The sequence below is a fragment of the Notechis scutatus genome, chromosome 5 (genome assembly GCF_049901735.1).
Source record: "Notechis scutatus isolate UNSWTSFEM ecotype Mainland chromosome 5, rNotScu1.2, whole genome shotgun sequence".
Lineage (NCBI taxonomy): Eukaryota > Metazoa > Chordata > Lepidosauria > Squamata > Elapidae > Notechis > Notechis scutatus.
Window position 1 is genome coordinate 7122731 of NC_142013.1, and position 8619 is coordinate 7131349.

Genomic DNA, 8619 nt, shown 5'->3' on the forward strand with positions numbered 1-8619 from the left:
AGCTCTCTCTTAAACGGTTTATAGAGTCAGCTGTTGCCCCCAACAATCTGGGCCCTCATTTTACTGATCTCAGAGGATGGATGTCTGAATCGACCTTGAGCCGGTCAGGATCGAACTGCTGGCAGTTGGCAGAATTAGCCTGCAATATTGCATTCTAACCTCTGGAGTGGTGTGGTGGCCTAGAAATGGAGCTCTCAACCTCACAATCAGGAGGCTGTGAGTTCGACCCTAAGTAGAGGCAGATGTTTCTCTCCCTGGGCACACGGAGAAGATAACTGCTGAACAAAACTCCGCATTGGCGACAGAGAGGGCATCCGGCCATTAAATACTCTCCTAGCACCATTCAGGTGCCCAGACTCCACCCCACAAAGGATTATGGAGTCGTTAAATGAAGAAGATGATGATGATGATTGCATTCTGATCACTGCGCCACCACAATTGCTTCCATTAGCCCTTTTGACCACAATAGCAAGCTTGCAAAAGTAACCGGAATTGCTAGTCACAAGCTATGTTTGTAGCACCTGGTTGGTTTGAAATATTGGGGCAAGGAAAGAGGAGAATGGAATTTGGAATGTTTTAAGGGAAAACTCCATACATTTCTGCAGGAATAAGAAGTGAGTGTAAACACACCCTACTAAACGTTCAGATTTATATTCTCTTTCAGGAGCTATGAGAGCAACGGATGTGAAATGTGACTTCTGTTACCACCTTCTCTCCGGGACAGTCACACTCCGTAGTTTTTTCCAGCTGGGATTAATCTACCATTCCTGAACGATGAATCCGGAAGGGGTGAAATTTACACTTCTCAACGTGGGATCCAGTAGATTTTGATTACGGTGTGAATTCGCATGATCAGAGGCAGCAAATCATATTTTGGGGCCTCTCCTTTCTGCAGATTCACATGGAATATGTTTATTCCACGTGCTTTTTTAGATAGTGTCGGGCTTTGTTGGCTCTTGACCGAAAAGAAAAGATTTATTTAGGGCTTAGGTGTCTGACTGGGTTATCATGTTCCTCTGGGTGAAAAGAACATTGTGTTTCTCTGCTAATTAAATCTCATTTTGACCCTCTGCCATTTCCTTCCTAGGTGAGAGTGGTAAGTATTTGAAAAAGGGAAGCCATGCTTCTGTGAAGAAGGAGGAGGACAATCAATTTGTTGTCTGCAGTGGTAGATAAAGCTGTGATTCCCCCAAACAGCAATAGTACTTAGACTTATATACCGCTTTACAGTGCTTTTACAGCCCTCTCTAAGTGGTTTGCAGAGCCAGCATCTTGCCCCCCAACAATCTGCACCCTCATTTACCAACCTCGGAAGGATGGAAGGCCGAGTCAACCTTGAGCCCGGCAGGATCAAACTCCTGACAGTGAGCAGTGTGTTAGCCTGCAGTACCGCATTCTAACCACTGCGCCACCACGGAGTATTGGGTGCCTTACACGTTAAGCTTTATTTAGAGTTTCCCGCAAGTGCATCGCCGTCACTGCATACCTGTGCTGCAAAGGGATTGATGGATGAATAAGTCTACGTTGCAGAGGAGCCAATGTACCCAAATCCCAGCTGGATGTTGCGCAGAGATGTTCTCAACGTCCTGTTGGGAGAACATTACACATTCACAGACATATAAATGCAACGGCTATACAACCACCTCCAGACAACACATACATAACATTCCCTGATGTGCAGTGATGGAGAAGTCTAAACCAGTTTTTATTCGGACACCAAGCACCCACTGAGATAATAGAACCTTTCTATTCTGTGAACACGCTGACAACACATTAAAAATAAAATTCTGATGTCTGCTCTCAAAAGAAAATGAATACATAGCCCTACACTTATCCGTCCGTCCATACACATACACATCAGTCCATTTTGAACACAGGTGTTTGTGTATATATGCAAGTGCCTTAGCCAGCTGTTTCTTGAGGTAAACCAACATATGGTTTGTTTGCACATCTGTAATAGCTGTTTCCAAAATCATCTCGCCTGTCTTCAAAATTGACCAAGAACTGCTTGTTCTCTTGGCCACCTTCGGTGTCACCAAACTATTACGAGAGGCTAGATTTCTAACGAGTGTCCCTTAATTGCAGCATGTCTTAAAAACATGCAGCTTTACCCGTTCCGTCACCGGAAACATTTAATTTACTTGTGCCCTGCCTTTATTACACAAATAAGTCTGTGAGGATTACTATTTTCTCCACAACAGCAACAACCCTGTGAGGTAAGTTGGGCTGAAAGAGAGCGACTGCCCAAAGGTCAATGGATTTTGGTTATCAGAAGTCTGCTAAGAAGTTAGCAAGTGCTGATCATGTGGTCCCAGAATGCTGGCTAGCCACTGCCCAAGTTGCAATCACGTGGCCATGGGGATGGTGTCATAAATGGAAAAACCAGTTCTAAAGCACTTCATCACTGTCCTCGTGAAATGGTCGCTAAAATAACGATAAGTCAGGGACTACTTATATCCTTTATAAATGGTAATAGCACTTGGACTTTTATACTGCTTCACAGTGCTTTACAGCCACCTCTAAGCAGATACTGCCTCCAACAATGTGGGCCCTCATTTTACCAGCCTCAGAAGGATGGTAAAGGCTGAGTCGACCTTGAGCTGGTCAGGATCGAACTGCTGGCAGTGAGCAGAATCGGCCTGCAATATGCACTACAGTGGCTCCTGTGTTTATGTTGTAATGTGGAAATTTATACAAACAGTACACCATAATATGAATGGCAAGCTTATGCCAGGGTTGTAGAACCTGGTTTGTTTCTCGCTAGATTAGTGTGAGCCAGGTTCAAAGAACATAGAAACTTAATTTGATGTCCCTCTAATGAAGGGGTGTTTGAGGTTAGCTGTCTCAATGTGCAAAATCATTTCCTGCCCCTGACCCTCTGATATTTATGCCACAAATAAACACTTTTCACCAAAGGCAAAGTAAATTTAATGAAAGTACCTTTGACCACAAGCAGGATAGCAACAGGTGAAGGTGGCTGATGTCAAGAAAACCAGGTTAACCTTTGGGTGGGAGGCCATCAAGAAATGCGAGTTGGCTTGGGAAATTCATAGCCAAGATCCATGAAGCCACCCAGGGTTAGATTCGAAGCCTTAACATGATCAAGTTAAATTAGTTGTTCCACATTAATCAGTGGGACAACTTGCCTCCAGAAGTTGTGAATGCTCCAACACTGGAAGTTTAAAAAAAGATCAGACAACCTTTTGTCTGAAATGGTATAGGGTTTCCTGCCTGTGTAGGGGCTTGGACTAGAAGACCTCAAAGGTCCTTTCCAACTCATTCTAAAAGTTTCTTTAGGATTAATAATGCTGCTGAGTCAATAAAAGTCAGCTTGAGAGATACAGATTGTAAACATTCTGAGTGCAGAGAAACCGCAGATGTAAACAGCTGAGACCAGCATCAATATAAGCCCAAGATTGCTGGCTGACTTGAGTTTTTGCACAGGGCAGGTTTCGTTTCTCTGCTAGCCAGTGTTCCTTGGTTGCCATTTCTCCAGAAACCCCAGCAATGGATCGTTTCTGCTGCCCGATGTTTCAAGAACAGCCAGAAAGTTTTATCTTGGACCTCGGAGTACGTCTGTATGATTTGGAATCGCTGTACTGGTTTGTGTCTCAGTTTATGTAGGATGTTTTCTCCTGCAAATGTAAGTGGAGGTAAGTCTTTTTGTGCTCATGGAAGATGATTATGGAGGGTGGAAATGGGGTCCAATGAAGGAAATAGAGGGGAGAAGGAAGGAAATAGCTATAATGTTCAGCCACTTCTGTGTCGATTCAAAATGCCATGTATTCACTTTGTAGGAAGTTACTGGAAAAGGGAAAAATGCTTCTTGTTTTCATTTCTCCCAACAGGTTTGGAGGAAGCAATTGTGCAAATCCTGGGCTTTTCAGTCAAAAAAACAGATCACACCAGTAAACATTTCCCCGCCCAAATAACTTTTCCTTACAGTGCGCATTGTCGCAAAAGACAAGTAACAAAAGAGAACCAGTGTCTTTCAAAGCTTTCCCTGGTGCAAAATGAATTATCCGAATTGGAAAAGGAATCAGCGCTGCATCCCCCGGTGGCGTGGGGGGTGGAGTTGAAATGTCCTAAAAACGCTCAATTAAATACCCCCAAAAAACACGACAGCCAACCGAGGTGCAACTGCAGCAGGGCGGTGGTGAAATCACAAGACCCAATGAGCTGATGATGGGAAGCAAACCATCAGACACAAAACGATCTAGAGAACATCAGCCATGCAATCTTTCCGAGCAGACGAAAGTGTAAAACACATCTGGCGGTGTTTCAATGCTGACAGGGTTCGTGTTGGAAACGGGCCTAGATTTAGGTTTCCATCTCGGGAGTGGCTGCATCTGGGCGAGATGAGCAAAGGAGGTGCAGATGTGGCTGTAAACAGTTCCCACCCCTTTCCTTTTAAATGCCAAGCAAACAGGCACCAAGGAGAGGCCTCCGCCCAATGTTTTCAGAGGCCAGCTGAATGGAACATTTTTGCAGAGCCAGCAGTGCCCAATGCAGTATCTCGACCTGATCTTCCAGGAAGGCAAGAATTGGGGAGAGAAAAGCCGAGAGGACGGTGTCATCCTTGCAACAACCTCGCATGGGTTGCTGATGGCAATCCGGGTCTTGCAAATTGTGACCTGCATGTAGAGCAGTTCCCTGTTGAGTAAAATCTACAATCACGTGAGACTAGCTACCAGGAGGTGTGTGTGTGTATGTGTGTTCACAGGTACCCTCCATCCCTATTGGCAATTCATAATTAGGATTACCTGCTGTAAGCAGAACCCAGGCATCACAAAGAAGAATGTGGCATTAGCCAAAGCTGAATAGCAGAGTTGGAAGGGACCTTAAAGGTCTTCTAGTCCAGCGGCCCCCCCAACAGGGACCGGTTCCATGGAGAGAGTTTTTTGCACAGACAGGAGGAGTGATTTTGTGTGCTGCCTGCATCCCACAGATGGGGTTTCGCTGGTTTGTGTGGGTCAATTGCAGGCATGCTGTGGATCAGTGCTGGTCCATGAATCCAACCCCCCTGCTTGGGCTGGAAACCCTACACCATTTCAGATAAAACGGTTGTCCAATCTCTTCTTAAAAATTTCCAGCATTGGGTTACCCCCAATCTCTGGAGTTGGCTACTGTGATTCAATTCAATAATGGGCCCTCAGGGGCTTTGACGGGACAGGTAAACTGGAGCATAGCAGGGAGGCTGCACCTATCTGGGTAAAGTCCTGGCCAGTTTCCCAGCAGCTTTCTTCAATGCTATTTTTTAAAACAGAAATTACAGCCAAGGTGGGTTGCGTGCATATATCCAAATCTTGCCTTTTGATCCCTATACACCTGCGTCCTTTGAGCTATAGGGGAAAAAATCAAGAGGCTTGGTTAAACAGGCTTGCTTAAACAGTGTTCTGTGGAGTCTGGTTTTCTCTGAGCTTGGTGGTTTTCTTGTAGACATTTCACTACCCAGCTTGGTAGCATCATCAGCACTTGAAGGGAGTTGGGTTTGCTCTCTTTGTATGCTACTGTGATTTTCCCTATCAGTGTTAGTGGCAGCTGTGGGGTTTGTAATTTTGAATTTCACTTTAAAAAGGGTGGGAGTGTGTAACCTAAGGTGGGGGGTTATAGGTAAGTTCATCCCTGTCACCAAGAACAGAATTCAGCCTGAAGTAATAAGTTTTTCACAGAAGTATCAGCATTGCTTAGGAGGTGTGACATTTACTTAAGCAGTGTTTTATATCCAGCTGTTTACAGTCCAAGGGACAAACACAACTATTGCTCTATCCTGTACTGTCTCGGTAATGACCCAGCTGAAATGTGGAGTGGTTTGTGGTTAGGTGTGAATTGAGCCCCTTTCCTTTTGTGTGGTCATTGTGTTGTGCAGGTTTGGGGCAAGTGGGTTAAGTAACTCCACAAAAACTCAAAAGATATTTGCAACGGAGGTCTGTTTTTAGTGCAGAAAGTTTCCGGACTCACCTTGGGAATGGGAGCAGAAAGGCTGATGTGTGTAAGTATATTAACATGGTTGTTTATTTGCAGTATTTGAGCCACTTTAAAAGTGCTATCTACTTCTATTGTGTGTGTCTATGTGTGTGTATGTATATGTATGTATATAATATATATATATGTGTGTGTGTATATATATATATATATATATGTGTGCTGTTGTATTTTCCGTATTGTAGTCTTTGTTGAGCACTTCAGCAGACTCATCTGCCATCATCAGGCTTCTGTATTCTGATACAGAAGCCTGATGATGGCAGATGAATTCTGCTGAAACGTGCTACAACAAAACTACAATGACGGGAATACCAAAGCACACCATACAGAATACCCAGAAACTTAAGAAAACAATATATATATATATATATATATATATATATATATATATATATATATATATGTATATATATGTATGTATGTATGTGTGTGTGTATGTGTGTGTATGTGTGTATGAATGTATGTATGTATATATATATGTATATATGTGTGTGTGTGTATATATATATATATGTATGTATGTATATATATATATGTATGTATGTATGTATGTATCTGTATCTGTATCTGTATGTATATATATACACACACACACACACACACATATATACCGTGTTTCTCATATAATAAGGCCAGGTCTTTTTTTTTTTTGAGCCCCGAAAAAATGGCTAGGCCGTCTTTTTGGGGGGTGACTTAATTCCCCCCCCTTGCATCTTTGGGCGGGCGGCGATGGCTTGGATGTTGATCTCGGCGTTGGTGGGGCACTTCGTATCGGGGTCAATGCAGGCAGCACCATATCCAGGTGTGCAACAAAAGTACTTCCTAAAGGCAAGCCCCCCACCACCATTCCCCCCGCATTTCGCATGTTTTAATATAGGCCTTCATTTGGGGGGAGGGGCTTAATTTCATTTCATGCCTATAAAACATGCTGGGACTTCCTATTGGGGGAGGCCGTATTGTTGGAGAAACAGGATATATATATATATATTTGTTTTCTGAGGTTCTTGCGGGTATTTGTATGTGAATCTTTGGTTATTCGGGTTTTCTCCCGCGTAAGATTGGAAGTATCTAGGCAACGTTTCGATGAAGTCTCAGTCATCATCCTCAGGCTTGTGTCTTCAGCTCTGTGCTTCTCAGAGTGAATGTGCTCACTCTGAGAAGCACAGAGCCGAAGACACAAGCCTGAGGATGATGACTGAGACTTCATCGAAACGTTGCCTAGATACTTCCAATCTTACGCGGGAGAAAACCTGAATAACCAAAGATCGATCTATCTATCTATCTATCTATCTATCTATCTATCTATCTATCTATCTACATACATACATACATACATACATACATACATACATATATAGTGCATTTTGTGTTAACAATATAGCTTTGTCCTCTTTTTCTTGCAGTTACTCCAGATGGTATTTTCCACACGGAAAGCTGTCATTTGTTCTGACAAATATTCAAAAGCACTCTTACCTTCCTCCTTTCTGTGCTTTTCAACAAACTTAACGGACTCTTCACCCCCCTCCCACTTCATACCCCAGCCTAGAACAAGCCATAAGATCTGTGTAAGCCTTGTATTTTCTTCTTTTTGAAACATCCCCTGTGTCCCCTTTCTCATGAGGTCTGTCCTAAAGGCCAGATTACAGATCGGAGCTGATCATTGCTAGGGTTGAATTCCTGTCTGACTAAATCGCTGGTGGCTTGACTCATCATAAATATAAAGTAAACACATCAGAGTCATTAGCCAAGGTGACTCACTTTTCATCCGGTAAACAAATCAGTTTAAAATCCAGACGGGCAGATCTCGAGAGACTCGGAGATTCAAGATCTCTGAGAAAAGGGATCCCTCCCTCCCTCTTGCCATGAAACTGGCAAAGCTTCCATGTCATCCCTGTTGACAAGACTAAAGTAATTCTTAAAACCAGAGCAAAGAACAAAAAACAAAGGTACTGTGGTCTGTTTATACAAGCTCAGGTGATTTGCATGAGATCTGAGAAAAGCTACTAGCGTGTTACAAGAATATCAGAAGCTGATAAACTGGTTTACCTTTGCGGCGTCAGAGAGTTCTCCCTTTTTGCAACAAAACTCACTCAACAACCTCTGGGAATTGGATTAATGCAGACTAGGAAGGTTGCAAAATTTTAAGTTCATCATACAGCCTCAAAATTACATTGAGGTGGTGGTGGTAAGGACTGGGAGAGAGAGAGAGAGATTTTAGAAGAGAACCTGGGCTTTTGCATTCAAAATTGGGTTTCAATTCTGCCTCCCCCAACATGAGATTGCTTAGGCAGGGTTTTAAAATACCTGCAATCTAGAAATGTTGTGTAGTTCGTATCCTTTCTTGGAGCAGAACTCCAAAAACGCGCTAAAAGGAGTCACTTGTGCTTTTTCTCTCCCATTAGTTTAAATCCCAATTTTTTAAAAAAAAAAAAAAAACTTTTGGAAGAAACCACAAGAAAAGAATTAGTTCATTGTTTAGAAGTGGAAGGTCTCCCCTTCTTTGCAGTGTCCCATCCTTGTAGAGGTTGTTCCTGGTAGTCTCCAAAGGAAGGTTTCTTTTAAAATCCATCTCACCCCCCACCCCCACTTCTGTCCACCTCTCCCCCTCCTCTTACTCCTCTTTTCCTTCCAGGT

The 8619-nt window shown here is 43.2% G+C and overlaps 1 long non-coding RNA gene across 1 annotated transcript; it reads left to right on the top strand.

The window, feature by feature from the left end:
* The first annotated feature begins 1838 nt into the window (after positions 1-1838).
* Positions 1839-8035, top strand: LOC148130356 (uncharacterized). Its single transcript, XR_015749700.1, has 2 exons — positions 1839-5822; positions 7389-8035. It is a non-coding gene; the product is annotated as an uncharacterized LOC148130356 (long non-coding RNA).
* The last annotated feature ends 584 nt before the right edge of the window (positions 8036-8619 follow it).